At 40.1% G+C, this 15,791-nt stretch overlaps 1 protein-coding gene and 1 pseudogene across 5 annotated transcripts in view; both read right to left on the reverse strand.

Annotated features, from left to right (window-relative positions):
• Ncoa2 (nuclear receptor coactivator 2) overlaps nt 1-15,791 on the reverse strand; it is a 375,936-nt gene that overhangs the window by 117,340 nt on the left and 242,805 nt on the right. The window lies entirely within an intron of this gene.
• On the reverse strand, nt 9,588-14,916 carry LOC101587991 (annotated as a pseudogene).

Consider the following 15,791-nt stretch of genomic DNA (forward strand, 5'->3'; position numbering starts at 1 on the left):
CTGGGCTCAACCTCGAGGGTGATGGTCTTGCCCGTCAGGGTCTTCACAAAGATCTGCATGTCTGCGTCTGCCGCTCGGCCACCTCGTTGAAGAGCTTAATTTCTGATATAGTAAACATTTTATGACCTCTCCCACCACTGCTTTCCCATAATAGCATAAGTGTCAGAGATTTGGTCTACTTTGTTCAGTGCTATATTCTCTAGTAGCTAGAACCATGCTTGGAACATAAGCTCCAGTAATGTTTGTTGAATGGCTGAATAAACTCTCCCCTAAGTTTAGTTTTGTGTAAATTCTGGCCTTTGTTGGACTGACTGATTGGAAGAGCACCGTGGTCTTTATTCCCTCTTGGGAATCATGGCCTGATGCACCGTGCTCTGAGTAGTAGGCTGATAAGCAGCGCTAGAACACCCCATGCTTCTGCACCAGGCAGGGACATTGTGTGCCCACTACAAGCCACATTCTTACTCCCAAGCCTGTTTATGCCAGTTGTACTTGTTATTTTAATTACCTAATTTAATTCAGTGTCATGTAACTGATTACAAATGAGCTTTAAAACATTGTTTCCATGAAAACTAGAACTCGAAGTCAAATGACAGAAATTGGTATGTGTGCAGCACATCCATTAATAAATGAGAGGAAAGAATAAAAATCTTCACCTTAAGACTCTTTAAAAAGCCTAAGTATCTATAAATCCTATAGATACTATAGACAAAAAGATTTTAATGTATGACTTGTTTTTATTTAAACTAAAACCTCAGTATTCAGGTTTAACTGCAGTGTTGGTACTTTGTAATTCAGTAGGTTTTGGATTGCAATCTGAATACTTTGTCTCTAAAAGGCCCACTGTGACTGACCTAAGGTATGGATGAATATAGCTTAAGAGGAAAACTACAAATGAGAAGTCATCGAAATTTTAGAGCTAAATTATTTTGATGGTATCTATATATCCATATATCTATATATATCTCAAAACATTTCCAACAAAGTCACTAAATACATATACATATATTTATAAATACATACTACACACACACACACACACACACACATTTAAAGACAAAGTCTCACTTATGTAATCTAGGCTGGCTTTGAACTTGCTGCGATCCTCCTGCGTCAGCCTCCCGAGTGTGGGATTACAGGTATGCACCACCATGTGGGACTCATGTAATTTCATTTTTGTATGTTCCAATTTTTTTTTCATTAGCATATTTACACTTTTATGAAGTTATAATAAGAATATAACCAGAGAATAGGAGAGTGAGGAGGGAAGAAAGGAAGGAAAGCGGTTGTGTTGCTAGGAAAAATGAAAATTCAAGCAAATCAACCAGGGGTTCTTACAAAGAACCACCTCCTTGGAATGCAAATTGTAAGTATACAAATTGTTCTCAGGCATATTTTCAGAAAGAATACTGTCTAAAATGAATGAGAAACAAAATCTCATTATTTTACTGAATATTAGCAATGATATTTAAAGTGCAAATTATTTTCTCTGGTAAATCAAAAGATATACACTTATAACTACACTGTAACTTGGATATCTCAAATCTATCCTCAGTTCTTTCATGTAAGATGGGAACTGCTAAGACTCGTTACTATATTCGACAGTCTTTAGGAACTTTGTTTTCTCTTCATACTGATGGGACTCTTAGTAACAAAACCTTTCCAGCACAGTCACAAATAGCTGTCAGCAGAAGTAGAATCATATTGCTGTTACTGGGACTGTACAATAGACCACAGTTCTCTGGCTTCAGAGTCGGAGCACAGAAAGCCGTGCAGTTTTAGGGAACTCCGTGCAGAGGACAAGGTAGCCCAGATGAGTTGCAGATGGCGAATTATTACGCTTTGTGGAATAAAAATATAACTGGATCCAAGAATAACTTATTTGCCTTTAGGTAGTTAATACAAATTTAGGTCCAAATGAGCTCGAAGTGTATTACAAATAGTATTTTAACAGACTAAATAAGAGTGGCCTAGAAGTGGAAGAAGATGAAAAGAAACTCCTACTTTATCTGCTGCTCTCCACCTATTTTCCTGTCCTAACAAATTTTTGCACTGAAAAACCAAAAATAATTGTTTTACAAAGCTGGCACCTATGGATAAAGATTTTTAAGAGTGCTGTACCTTCTTTAGCCACAATTGGCAAGTAGTAAGCATGCAAAAAAACTTTAAGAAAATTAAGATAACTGCCTGACAGCACAGAGACAGCTATATTATACTCTCTCTGTCTGGTTCTGACATCAAAGGGACAGGAGCACTTTGAGTATGTGTTCATAATATGCACAGTGTTTTTGGTCAAGTTTCAGGATCAAGCGCAGTGACTATACTTATGACTCAGAACAAAACCACATTTGCACAGCATGTTTCAGAAAGTTGAATTTCTAATAAATAACATCTTCTATAATACTAAAAATATAACCCAAATTACAGGGTTTTAACTTAAAAAATCTATTTTGATTTACAGTGGTACCTTGGTTCACAAACTTGATGCTTTCCACGATTCTGGTCACAGACAAGAGTTGGACAAGAACCAAATCAAGGGCCAGGAGATAGCTCAGTGGCCAAAGTGCCTGTTTGGCAATTGCAAGATTCCAAGTTCGATCCTCGGTACCACAAAAAAACAAAAACAAATCAAATTCAATGGTGAGGTTAAATGTTGACCTTTTATGAGGAAATTTTTATCTATCTATCTATCTATCTATCTATCTATCTATCTATCTATCTATCTGTGTGGCCAGCTCAGCCCACCAGGGGGCGGGGCTGGCTGGCATGTGGTGCTGGGGGATTGAACCGCAGTCGCTGTGCTTTGCTAAGCTTGTTCTAAGCAGGTGCTTTAGACCACTGAGCCATCTCACCAGACCCTTTATGAGGAAATTTGCTTTATTTTTCATCTAGCTTGGTTTGTGACCAGAATCATGCAGAGAACTGAATTCATGAACTGCAGTACCACTGTATTTCCTTCTATTAGTCAAACATAATGATAATCGTGGAATAGCTGTTTAGGGGCACATTACTGCTCTCTGTGAATACAATCACTGAGGAAGAAACAATGTGATGTCAGAAAACAAGATGAAAGAAAATACAAGTAGGGAACTGACACAGAAGACAGTATATAAGGAAAGGACAAAGTGCTAATGAGGGGGAAATTACTTCCTCTGGCATTCGGCAACTCCTGGGTGGGGCTGCGGAGAACGGACAGAATTTCCTGAAGTAGGGATGCCCTGGTGGTGTGCACATAGTATACTCCTGTGGAGTCCCTAGGCTGGGCTAGAGGCGCTGGAGTCTTGATCCTTTGGCCTCTACTGCCAGCAGCTCCCTGACTCCGGTGCTGCTACATGCTGCCTAACCCAGGACAGTCCTAAAACTACTCCTCAGAGTCACTAAGGAATTTCCAGAAAGGCACCCCAGCTCTGGAGCAGGCATCTGAATGAAGTATTTTGATCCCACTGCAGTTGAAAAGTCACTGCCCTAGATTTGAGAGAGAGAGACAAAGAGAGAGAGAGAGAGAGAGAGAGAGAGAGAGAGAGAGAGAGAGAGAGAGAGAGACAGACAAAGAGAGACAAAGAGAGACAAAGAGAGATAGAGACAGAGACAGAGACAGAGATTTCATTATTTCATCAGTGACCTGAAACTGGACAAACTCATACAATTACCTTCCAGTGTAAGGGAGAAAAAGAATAAAGCAGAAGAGGTTTTAATCAATTCATTTCGTTACCTGATGTTTAGTTACATAATTGCTATGCAGCACCTGAAAATCTTGAATGCTAAAGTTCATATTATTTAATAAACCATGGTAACAATGAAAAATTTTGAACTGGAGGTGTTGAAATCACAGTTATGCTACAGAGATTAGCATGGCTGTGGCACAAGGGACATTTCTGGTAGTGTGGGAAGGAGACGCTGAAGGAGAGTTAGTAAGACACTGCAAAAGGCACATCTGGTATGACTGCATTTATACGAAATGTTCAGAATAAGCAAATCCATAGAAAATGAACGGAGATTGGTGGCTGGGGGGGCAGGATGGTGACTCAGTGCTATCAAGCATAGGGTTTCTTTCAGGGTTGGTGAAAGAGTTCTGAAATTTGATAAAGGCTGTACCTCTTGTGAATGAATGAAATACCGCTGAACTTTGGAAAGCTGAATTTAATTGCAATAAAGCTGAGTTTAATTTCAATAAGGTGATCATTACAAACAAAAAGCCACTTAGAAAACTACAACAAAATCCACAAGCTATTCAGCTTGATGCTGATAACATGGAAAAACTGATCAACAGAAAAGTGCAGTCTGCAAGTATTTAGGAATTACATTGCAAATATAATTTTTATTTTCTTTTGCTTAATAAAAGTAACACAAGCCTCCTGCACAGTTTAGTAAATTTTAAACTGACCACTAGTAACTGAACATCTATAAAATACTTTCAGCATTCCATTTTTACTCTGCTAGAAGAATGTGGAGTCAGGATTATGTTATAGATACAACAGTGTTAACGAGGCATTTTGATACCATACTGTTGTGGAGATGACAGCAAAATACAGTTTCCACTGTGGCTCCCTCCAATTCTGGGTACTAATGAATCACCAAGGAGCTTTAAAACAGAAATTTGCCAGAGGGCTGAAGCACATCTGTATTCCAGCACCCTGTAGGCTAAAGTGAGAAGACTGAAGGATTGCTCGAGCCTAGGAGTTCTCGGCCAATATAGTTAGAAAATAACAGGAAACCATGTATACATGTACTGGGATTTCAGGCTTCAGGCTTTACCCTAGAGCAACTACAACAGAACTCCCTGGGATGGGAGATCAGCTAAGCCTGCCTAGCCTAGCAATGACTGGATGAGTGGCACTTGGAACTACAGGGCATGAAGCTACTGGAAAAACAAAGGCATGGGTTGAAACAGCAGTCCTGCTGTCAACAGAACATGTGTTCGCAAGTCCCTTTTGACTGTCCTGACAGGCTACCACTTCCATTACAGTTCAGTCCTACAGAAGTGGTGGCTGTCTGGGGTCACACCTTTCTCATCCCTCATGGCAGCTATAAGGCCAACATTATAAACATCTCTGCTTCTTTGAAAAGTCTTCTCTCTACCTGGGTCACAGGACATTCTGAAACCTTACCAACACGCTACTTAAATCTCCGCATGCTTACTAAAAATTCTGGCATCTGATTAGTTCTTCCTTTCTAGTCCAAATCTAGTCAGCAGCCAAAGTGATATAAAAGCCTATGTGACTGAGTTGGTTACCATTCTCACAGGTCGTTGTTTGTCTCCACTCCAACAAAGTTCACCTCAATTTCACTTCAGCCACACTGCCTATAATCATACCCTGAATCTTGTTATTGCTCCAGTTATTCCCATTAGAAGGCCATCTATTGCCCAGCCTCGTAGAAGCTAGAAGCCTGGCTTTCTTGCCATCTTTCTCCAGTGGGTCTTTGTGCACAGAGGATTGTGCCCCTTGCTGTTTTCTCACCTCCCTTCTTCCATACCTCACCTCCAGCACTCTCAGCTCCCAGCCACACCTCTCTCACAGGCTCATACTGCATAACTTCATCCCAAGCTCCCTGATCCCTAAGAGAGGATCCATAGTACTGATGCTGACGGTTCTCAGCTCTAGAGCAGAGGATCACCAGACCGCAGGCAGTTTGTGCAACTCTTGAGGCACAGTCCTGCCATCCAATCCCGTACTGTTCCAGGTTCAGCAATTTCTTTCTTCCTAAAAGATTTCCAGTTTTTATAACTTTTGATTTTCCTAACCTCTCTTCCTCCTATTTACCACTGTCTTCAACACTAATTCTGGTGTCTCAGAGGATGCATAATCCTTCTTTCTGTAAACACAACTCCAAGCCTACTTTCCAGTCCCTTCCTCACCATCTGAGGCCTTGCTGTGACAGTCGGGCATTTCTATCCTACACTTTCAGCTTCTTTCTCTCTGACCTACAAACATACTCAGGTGATTTAATATTGTTTTTAAAAAGGCCCCCTGAATCTGAATCCTTCTCTAGCTACCACTGTCTCACCTTTGCTTTGCAGTTGTACTTGTCCTAAAAGGTCTGCAATCTCTTACCTCAAACAAGTGAGACCAACTGATTTAAAACTTGTATATCAATTTTAGAAAGATGATTCATAGAATGCACATATCTCATAATAATTTCAGAGTGCATAGAAACATTTCCATAATTAAATTCAATATTACTTGGACATTATATGTATGAATGAATATTAACACTAAGTGGCAAAAATAATTATAAATAATCTTACATCCATCAGTTCAGGCCAAATGAGTTACAAAATATTTCCATTTTCAGGGTTTATTGAATTTGGAGATTCAAATAAGAGAATTCAGACCTGTAGTCTATTTCAGTTCCCTCCCACTAACTCTATAATCCAAAGCAGTTACCTTTCTTCCATTTCATCTGCCCCTTTGTCCTTTATGAATCTGTATGCCAAGCCTACAGACTTTGGCACTCTATGCTCATGTCCTTCCGCTGTGCTGTCACATGCACCATCATATCCCTGAAGTTCCCTATCATTTTTCTCTGATTTTTTTTTATCTGTGGCTTCCAGTACATAGCACTCCATAAGTCCTTCTTCTATTCTTTTCTACCCGTCTTAGTCACTTTCTTGTCACTGGGACTCAACACCTGCTTTGAACAAGTTAAAGGAGGAGTTTATTTTGGTTCATGTTTTAGTCCTTGTATGGTTGGCATGTGGTACAGGAAAGTCACAGCAGAGGGAATCAGCGTGAAGGGAGGAGATGCTGTACATGCTCCTAGTCCCACCTCCTAACAGCAGAGTCAGCTATGCAGCCCCAGTAATCCAGTCACCTTCTACAAGCCCATCTTTGAACACACAAAACTAGGGTAGGGGACACCCAGATACAAACCATAATGGTGCCTTATCCACTTTTATGGGATCTTCTCCCATTGTGGAGTAGTCTAGACCTCCACCTTGGCCCAATCAAGGGAGCTGCCTTCTCAGTCATCTTTGTTCTTAAATTTATTTTTAGCAGCTTTACTGATACTGATTCACATGTTATAAAAATTCACCCCACTCAGGACTAGGACCCAAATAAAGCCCTTCACACTAACCAACATTTCCAATGCCCCGCCCCATCCCTCCCCTCGAGACAGTCTCTTGCTAAACTGTGAAGGCTAGGCTAGCACTTGTAACCTTCCTGCCTCTGCTTCCCAGAAGGCTGGGATCACAACCATGCACCACCACTCCTGGCTGAAATTCACTCTTCTAATGCACTTTAAAAGTGTTTCAAAGGGGCAAGGGAGATGGCTCAGTAGAATAAGTGCTTCCCTGGCAAGTGCAAGGGCCCGAGTTCAATCCCCGGTTCTGAGAAAAAAAAAAAAAAGTGTTTCAAATCTATTCACAGAGTTGTGCAACTATCATCCTAATTCCAGAACACTTTCATCACATCAAAAGAGAAACCCCATACTTATTATGTAATTACTTTCCACTCATTCTTCCCAGCCTTGGCAACCACTATTCTCCTTTCTGTCTGTGGATTTGCCCGATCTGGACATTTTATATCAATGCAGTCACAATTACCTTTTTTGTCTCATTTGTTTTAATTAGTATAATGCTTTCAGAGTTGAGCAATCATAGCCAAATATCCAATTATCATAGATATAGCACACTTTTTTTATCCATTAATTAGTTGATGGACACTGAACTTTTTTTTGGCTGCTATCAATAATACAACCATAGAATCTTTGTGTGTATTTATGTATTTATTTGTATCTTGCTCTGTAATTCAGGCTTGTCTCTAACTATGTAGCCCAGATGGGCCTTGAACTCATAGTGATCTTCCTGCCTCAGCCTCCTGAATGCTGGGATTACAGGCTACCACAGTTGACTATGTACACATTTTTACACAAATAAATGATTTTAATTCTCCTTGACATATACCAAGGAATAGACTTGTATCATACAGGTACTCTAGGTTTGTAATTTTGAAGAGCTGTCAAACTGATTTCCAGAGTAACTACATTACTTTTATGCTCTACCATCAAGCTACAGCAGTTAGAATTTTGTGCCATCTTTGCCAGCATTTCCTACTTCCCCCACCTTTTTTCAATTATGGCCACTTTTGTGGGTTTAATACACATTTTCCTAATAATTAATGACAGTAAGCATCTTTTTGCGTGCCAATTTGCCTATTTAGATACCATCTTTGCAGAAATGTGTATTCAAATCTTTTGCCGATTTTAAAATAAGGCTCTCCAGTAACCCTTAACACTAATTTTGGGTCTATGAACTTCTTTGAGAATTGGATCAAAGCTAAAAAATAAAAGTACACAGAAGACATATAATTTCCTACCAAGTCACTAACTCAAAATTGATGGATCTTTGTTTTATATCAAAGTTGAGTGGTGGTGAACCTACAGCACTGCACGTGTGCCACACTGAACTCTTTGTACCACGTGAAAGCTCTGAAAGGTTCACCATCACTGCCATAGGTTCTTCACCATAGCTGTTTACTTACATTTAAACACCAGCTGGAGAACTTTCAAAAAGTATACCACCACAGGGCTGGGCTCCAGCTGAGGGCCAGAGCACTTCCTAGCTAGTATGAAGCTCTTATTTGATCCCCAGCACTGCCCCCACAAGGTTCATTACTGTGTAAATCCAGCAATTCTACTTTAGTATACAACTCAAATTAAACTGAGACAAGGTTTCAAACAAATAATATGTATATCTATAATCCAAGAAGCACTTTCACAATAGGCAAAAGGTAGAAATAAAGAGCTGAGGAGAAGAGAGATTAGTGGTAGTACACTTACATGGCATGCAAGAGGTTCTGGGGCTTAATCCCCTGAGCAAGGTGGCAGGGAGGGCAGTGTTGGAGTGGAAATAACTCAAATTAATGTGATACCCATAGAATACAAACAGAATATGCTGATATACACAACAGAATATTATTCACCCTTAAAAATAGAGTGAAGTACTATATTGATACATGTTAAAATATGGGTAGATTTTGAAAACATAAATGAAAAAAAAAAGACACAAAATGTTACTATGATTCCACTTACATTTGATATTTAAAACCAAATGCACAGAGATAGAAAGGAGAGGTTATCAGGACTTACAAAAAAGAGGGTATCAGGAAGGGTGAGTTATCATTCATGGGTAGAACGTTTCCATTTAGGGTAATGAAATCCTGGAAATGGACAATAGCAATGATTACATAACTCTGTGAATATATTTAATGTAATTGATTGGCACACTTAAAAAAGAGTAAAATGTTAAATTTAATGTTACATATCTTTTAGAACAAAAAGTGAAAAAGAAAAGCAACAAAAACCAAACCAACCAAACAACAAAACATAACCAGTGTGCTACTCCAGATCCATTAAGTCAGGGAGTTCAGAAGTAAAGTGTGACAATCAGCATTTCTCTTAAAAGTTTCCCAGGTAATTTAGACGTTCAACAGAATTAAGAGCTGCTATTTCACAGCTCCTTTTTTTTTTTTTTTTTTTTTTTTTTGGTGATTCACAGATTTATTTATTTTTTGTTTTTTTGAGACAGAGTCTCACTATGTAGTTCAGCCTGGCCTTGAACTCACTAATAGTCCAGGCTGGCCTCAAACTAACTGGCAGCAATCCTCCTGTCTCAGCCTCCTTAGGGCTGGGATTACAGGTGTGCACCACTACGCCCAGCCTTTTGAAGATTTATTTAAGGAAGAAAGCACAGTCACCACAGTCATCTGATTTAATATGAGATATGATATGATTGTTCCACTTTTCCTTCCTGGATCAGCTTTTCCTTCTTATCCCTACTAGTTTTGAAAACATAATACCAAAAGAGGAGGGGCCCAAGTCCACCCACAAATCCTACCAGTTGAATTTTTGGGAGTGGACCTGAAATTGGGATAGATGTTAGCTGATCTTGCATAGGTCCAACGAATCAAAGCAGGATCTTCGATGAATGTTCGGCAGCATTTGGGGTTGTTGTACTGAAGCAGATACTCTCGTATGAGCTGGGCTCTTATGGCCAAGCGCTTGGCTTGCGCCCCCTGGGTTTCCACAGATATGTCGTATTTGGCGGGGTCGAGGGTAGAGGGAAGAGTAGTCAGGCGAGCTGGCTTATACTTTGGGAAACCCCCCCCCAACTCACAACTGCCTCACAGCTCCTTTGGTGGTACCACCTCGCTTCATGGTTTCCCAAAATCTTTCTTCTCAGCTTTACCTCTTAAAGCTTTTACTTCAAAAGTAGAGCTGCCTGCTAGGTGTCTACTCAAAAAATGAATTCATTCATTTCTTCTCCTGACCCCTAGCATGCTCCACCTACAAGATATCCTACTGAACACTTTCCTCAGATGTCTGTATTCTCATTGGAGCATCAATACAGCTAACTCACTCTCTCAAATAGTTCCAGGTCTCCCCCCTGAGCCTTTGCTCACCACTACTGCTTGAGTATCAGGTCTCCAATAACTCACCCAGACAACCCGTCTAACACACACTCCCTCACCTCTAGATGATGTTTTCTTCTTTAATAGGATCTATTCTCTTTTAGAGGAGGCCTGTGCATCCCCAAGGTCACTCGTCTTTCCTTACAAGCTCCTACATCTCCAGGCTCATCTCTGCCTCCTCTGCCTGCAACAATACTATAAACTAAACACAGTCCCTCATCTACTTCATTACCTCTTAACTCAGGACAAGCCACAAATCGCTCTCTTCTGGCTCTAATTCAGTTCATGATTCTGTCTCAAAGTTGCCACCTCCGCCTGTCTTTGAACAGGCCCATATATAACTATATCATTAACATTATATATCATAATTGTTTGTAACTTTCAGTTCCCTGAAGGGCAGAAATTAAAGTCTTTTGTTTCTTCTTTTTCGTTCTACTCCCTTATCAGGATGGCTGACACACAAAGAGTTAAACAATATTCTTGGGATACATTGCTTTTGTAGTCCCCTAGAGCAGTGATGGTGAATTTTTTAGCTGAGCTGTGGCATGCATATCACACATTTGCTGCCACTGCTCTATGGTTGTTATGGCTTTGTCTAGATGTCGCTCCAAAGCCTCTACTGTCACACAGAGGCAAATTCCACAGGTGGCTGAATCTGGAGTAACACTGGGATGAAAGGTGTGTAGTTAGTTAATCAGTTCACTGACTGACTTGGCAATGCTCTGGCTAGGATTAAGGGTGTGAGTGCTACCCTTGTCCTGAGTGGGCAGTCTGCATACAGTATAAAAGACAGAAAGAGTATTGTCTCTCCCCCTTCTTGCTTTTGCTACCTTGTGGGCACCATCAACTGTTTTCTGCAACACCCCTGCCATGCCACCCTGCCTTAAGAGCCAGCTGCTTATGGACTGAAACCTCTAGAAACTGTGAACTACATAACCCTTTCCCTCTTTTACCATTGGGTGTCATGTATTTTGTCTCAGCAATGAGAAAAGTAAGTAAGCAAGTTGAAAGCCATTTCACCAAAAAGTAGTGTTACTGAATGTTTCCAATGTTACAGTAGTATACCTGTGTTTAAATTTCACTCTATGAACTTCATGATGTAATCATTACCATCATTTCCTGACACACACACACACACACACACACACACACACACAAAACAAAAACAAACCTCAAGAAACATGTCTAAGGCCAGTCAGCCAACATAGTAGAAGCAGTATTCCAAGTCATGTTTGCTGGTCACACAACATGCTGCTACTCCGTCTGCTTATGTGTGTGTTTCATCACTTCAAGTATTTCCCTATGATTTTTTAAAGTCATGATTTTAACTCATATTTTGATATCTTTTATTTATTTTTTTTCCTTTGCAAAGTTTTATTGATAAACATATAGCAATGAGACAGTTTCAAATCAAATCGAAAGTACAGTTTCAACAAATAATACACTGCATATATTCTTCTTAGTGGTTAATTGCTGTACAAGATGCAGACTTGTGATCCTATTTACAAACACCATTAGAAAAAATCATTCTATGCATTAAGAGAATGCAACTATATATCTATCCCAACCACTTTGAATACACAGATACAAAATGGACATTCATAGTTATATCCCAATTTTTTTAAGTTCCGTTGTTGAATATTATAGGTGTGTATTGATATCTTTTAAAAGTGTAAGAGTTAGCATGCTACTTAGGTGACTTGATGATAAATTATTTATATACTTTAAGTATAGAAGCAAAATTAAAACATGCTCCAGAAGATTCTAACAGCTTCACAGAGATATGTGTGTGTGTGTGTGTGTGTGCTGAGTTACTGAGGGAAAGAAAATATACATAGGTGAGAAAACAATAGGTGTGCTGAAAATGACATTTCACAGAGAAGAGACAACCATACTGGTAAAATATGCAATTTGAAAAACAAAATAATAAAGGTTGAGTACCCCTTATCAACGCTTGAGAGTAATGTAGGCTTTAGGGTTTGACACATTTTGGAATATTTACATAGACTTTACCAGTCAAGCATGTCTAGTTTGAAAATTCAAAATGCTCTGAAATCTTGCAACACCTCAGGTTTTTGAGGTAGAGCTGCTCAATCTATATTATTTTAGGTGGCATGTAATTAGTAAAGGTGGATATTGGAGTATGCACTACATTTTTTATTTAGTTTTCAGAACTCAGAACTCCATAAAGCAGGTATTGTCACCCATTTTATGGAGAAGCACACACATTCAGTGATATTTACTGAGCTGTCTGAGTTTTCAAAACTCTTAAGTTAAGGAATGAGAATGCTGACCACAGATTCCACACTCTTTCCTCAGTTCTGCACATTCTCTAATGAAAGCCAGTAAATAAATATCTCAAAATGCCATCATGATACAAAGAAATGGTCTAGGCAAACCGTCTATGTTATCCTTCCAGTCTGTGAGATGTCTGTCTCTGGAGACCTGCGGTAACATGAGGGGGGACCACCACACAGCACCAAACATGCAGTGAACTGGGGGCCTCCCCTGGAGTTCTAACTCCATCAGAGGAACCCAAAGCAGATTACTTCCAATACTACGACAGCATCAGATTTTTTACTCTTTCCTGTTAGAATCATCAAGGAAATATGGACCTTTTCTCTGAATTTATTTTTGAGTCACTGTCACTGTGACATAACTGTTTGTGGTTTTGCCCTTATCTAGCCCTTAGACTTGTACCTCTAGGCACTAACTGTAAACAGTAGCAAATATGATACAATACTTGCCTGAACCATAAAATTACAATGAATTTAGGTGGCTGGGACACAGAGGAAAGTTCCAGGCCTCTACAAACTCAACTGTGTCCCCATTTATTGCTATATCTGCAGTCCAAACTTTGCTCCAGTGACCATCTAGTTTTCATGTCTCAGGTGCTGACTTCTGTTACTTTGGTGTCTTCTGGTCACACTAACCCCTGGTAAGAAACTCTTTCCAGCTGGATGTGGTACAAGCCTATAATCCCAGCATTCAGGAGGAGGCTGAGGCAGGAGGATCTCTGCAGGTTCGAGGCCAGTCTGGACTACAAAGGAAGTTCATGGTCGGCCTGAACTACCTAGTGAGACTGCCTCAACAAAACAAAATAAGAAACTAGTTCAAATTTACACTTGTTACACCCTGCCACACTTTACCTGATCCAGATACTTTAATAATATTTCCAATTAAGTTTATTAGATAATTTCTTTCAACTTCTGCAAGTTGTAATAATTTGGAGTAGGGGACTCAAAAGGGTCATTGTAGGAATTCTATTTCAACTCTATAGCTAACTATATATAACTCAACACTGGTTAATTCTAATAAACATATATCTTGGCTTGTTACCTAAATGAAAGACTAAATTCTAGTAAAAGCTATGCACAAGAATCAGAGAATTTAAGTTGGAGTTCTAGCTTTAGATGTGAAGAAACAGAAGACTCAGAGTCCCAAAGATTTTGGTAAATGTCACAGAGGCCCACATTCTGCTCTCCTCTCTTATGGCCCATGCTCACAAGCCTTGCTAAGGGGGCATGAGCAGCGGTCCTGAGGCTTTTTTTTTTTTTTTTTGTGGAACCAGGGATTGAACTCAGGGCTAATCTACTGAGCTATCTCCCTGGCTCCTAACAAAGCTGAGGCATTTTTATCCGGCTCCTTGCACAGAAGCCACCACGGCCATATCATATGACTTCTCTTGGCACTGGACTCAAGCATCCACTCTAAGGCTGCTCAGAAGCCGGTGAGGACAGCTGGCACACAACTTCATCCCCCGACAAGGGTGAGTGGCTGGGGCAGGTACATTCTCAGTCTCAGGGATACGTAAGAGGGAGTTGTTCAGTGGGAAGAGAAAGAAGAAACTGAAAAGATACACAAGCAAGACCCTACAAGATGATGAAGGTGAAAGAAGCCATCAATGAGAGAAAAGGCATGCAGCAAGCACGTGAGGGGCTGGTGAGCCAGCAGCCGTGGCACAGCTCCTTTGCCACTCCACTCCACAAATTCATAGAGACCTCAACCGCTCTGGTCAGTCATTTCACATGAAGTCAATTCAACCACAGGGTGTTCCTGAGCAGCAGTCTGCAGCCTGTGAGCTGTAATCTGACTCCTTTACACCAAGAATGGAACCCCTTTTGGGAATGGCAGCCCTAGTTGAGACTCCCAACTTGGTCCTGAGGCCAATGAACCCCCAGATAATGATGGCAACTGTGTCATGCTTGCCAGTCACCACCTGTGCAACCTTGGGAAAGGTACCTAACTTTTCTGAGCTTTAGTTTTCCTGTCTGTAATATCTGGAAACATTTATTCCCCAAGTTTGGATGCATGCTAAATAAGATAACGTGTGAAAGTACATAACCTAGTACATGGAACCTGATTCATAAAAATTACTGGTATTATTTCTCAGAATACTAGCCCACGTTAAGTGCGCCACGAATAATCCTCCCCCATCGGAGCGGGCAGCCACTGTTTTCACCAGCTCGCATACTGTAAAACAAGTACCCTTTTCATTGTGCATCTAGGGCACCTTTTTTTCACTCTTGCTGTTTAAAATGGTTCCACAGTGACGTTCTGAAGTACCATGAGATGCTTCCAAGGGCAAGGCTGTGATGTTTCTTATGAAGAAACTGCACGTTAGATCAGCGTTGTTCAGGCAGGAGTTATAATGTTGTTTATAAAACAGCAATATGCTAAATGTCTCCAATCAAATATATAAAGCCCTATATTTTACTCAAGTCCTTTACTTTAGTAAAAAGTTGTGACCAGAGCTCACAGCAACATAATCCAGTATTTTCCCTAAAGTAATGGTTCAATATTTGCTAATTCACTACACAGGAAACACCTTAACTCCTGTCAACAGCAAGAATCCCCTGTAGCCACCAAAGGCAGAGTAAGAGAGTAGGTTAGAATGCTTGGAGCACGAAGGTTAGAAGGGTAGACCCAAACTATGAAAGAGGCTTTTCCCTTCTACCACAGGGATGTGGGCTTCAAATCTGAGGTTCTTGATTTAAGGACAACACAGGTCACAAAGGGTGCACTTTCCTGTTCTGTATTACTCCCCTGATGTCTGGCACAGACACATTCTCTCCAAGAAAGACTACTATTTAACATTTCTCCCTTTGTATGCATCATCCTTTCTGCTCTGAGTAGTACTGACGACAGAAATTTACCATGAGTTATCAATACTCTAGCAGCCACATTAAAGTCAAAATAGGTACAATTAATTTTAGGAATATATTTTACTGAGCCCAATACTAAATAGTCAAAATATTACCATCTCAACATGTGATCAGTAATTTTTCAAGTCATCAATGAGATATTTCACCCACTTCCCCTTCTTCTGTCCTTTCTGTATTCTGCTTTCAAATCTGGGTACATTTCTTTTTTTTTTTT

This window comes from Octodon degus, unplaced genomic scaffold (assembly GCF_000260255.1).
Source record: "Octodon degus isolate 3935 unplaced genomic scaffold, OctDeg1.0 scaffold00091, whole genome shotgun sequence".
Classification (NCBI taxonomy): Eukaryota; Metazoa; Chordata; class Mammalia; order Rodentia; family Octodontidae; genus Octodon; species Octodon degus.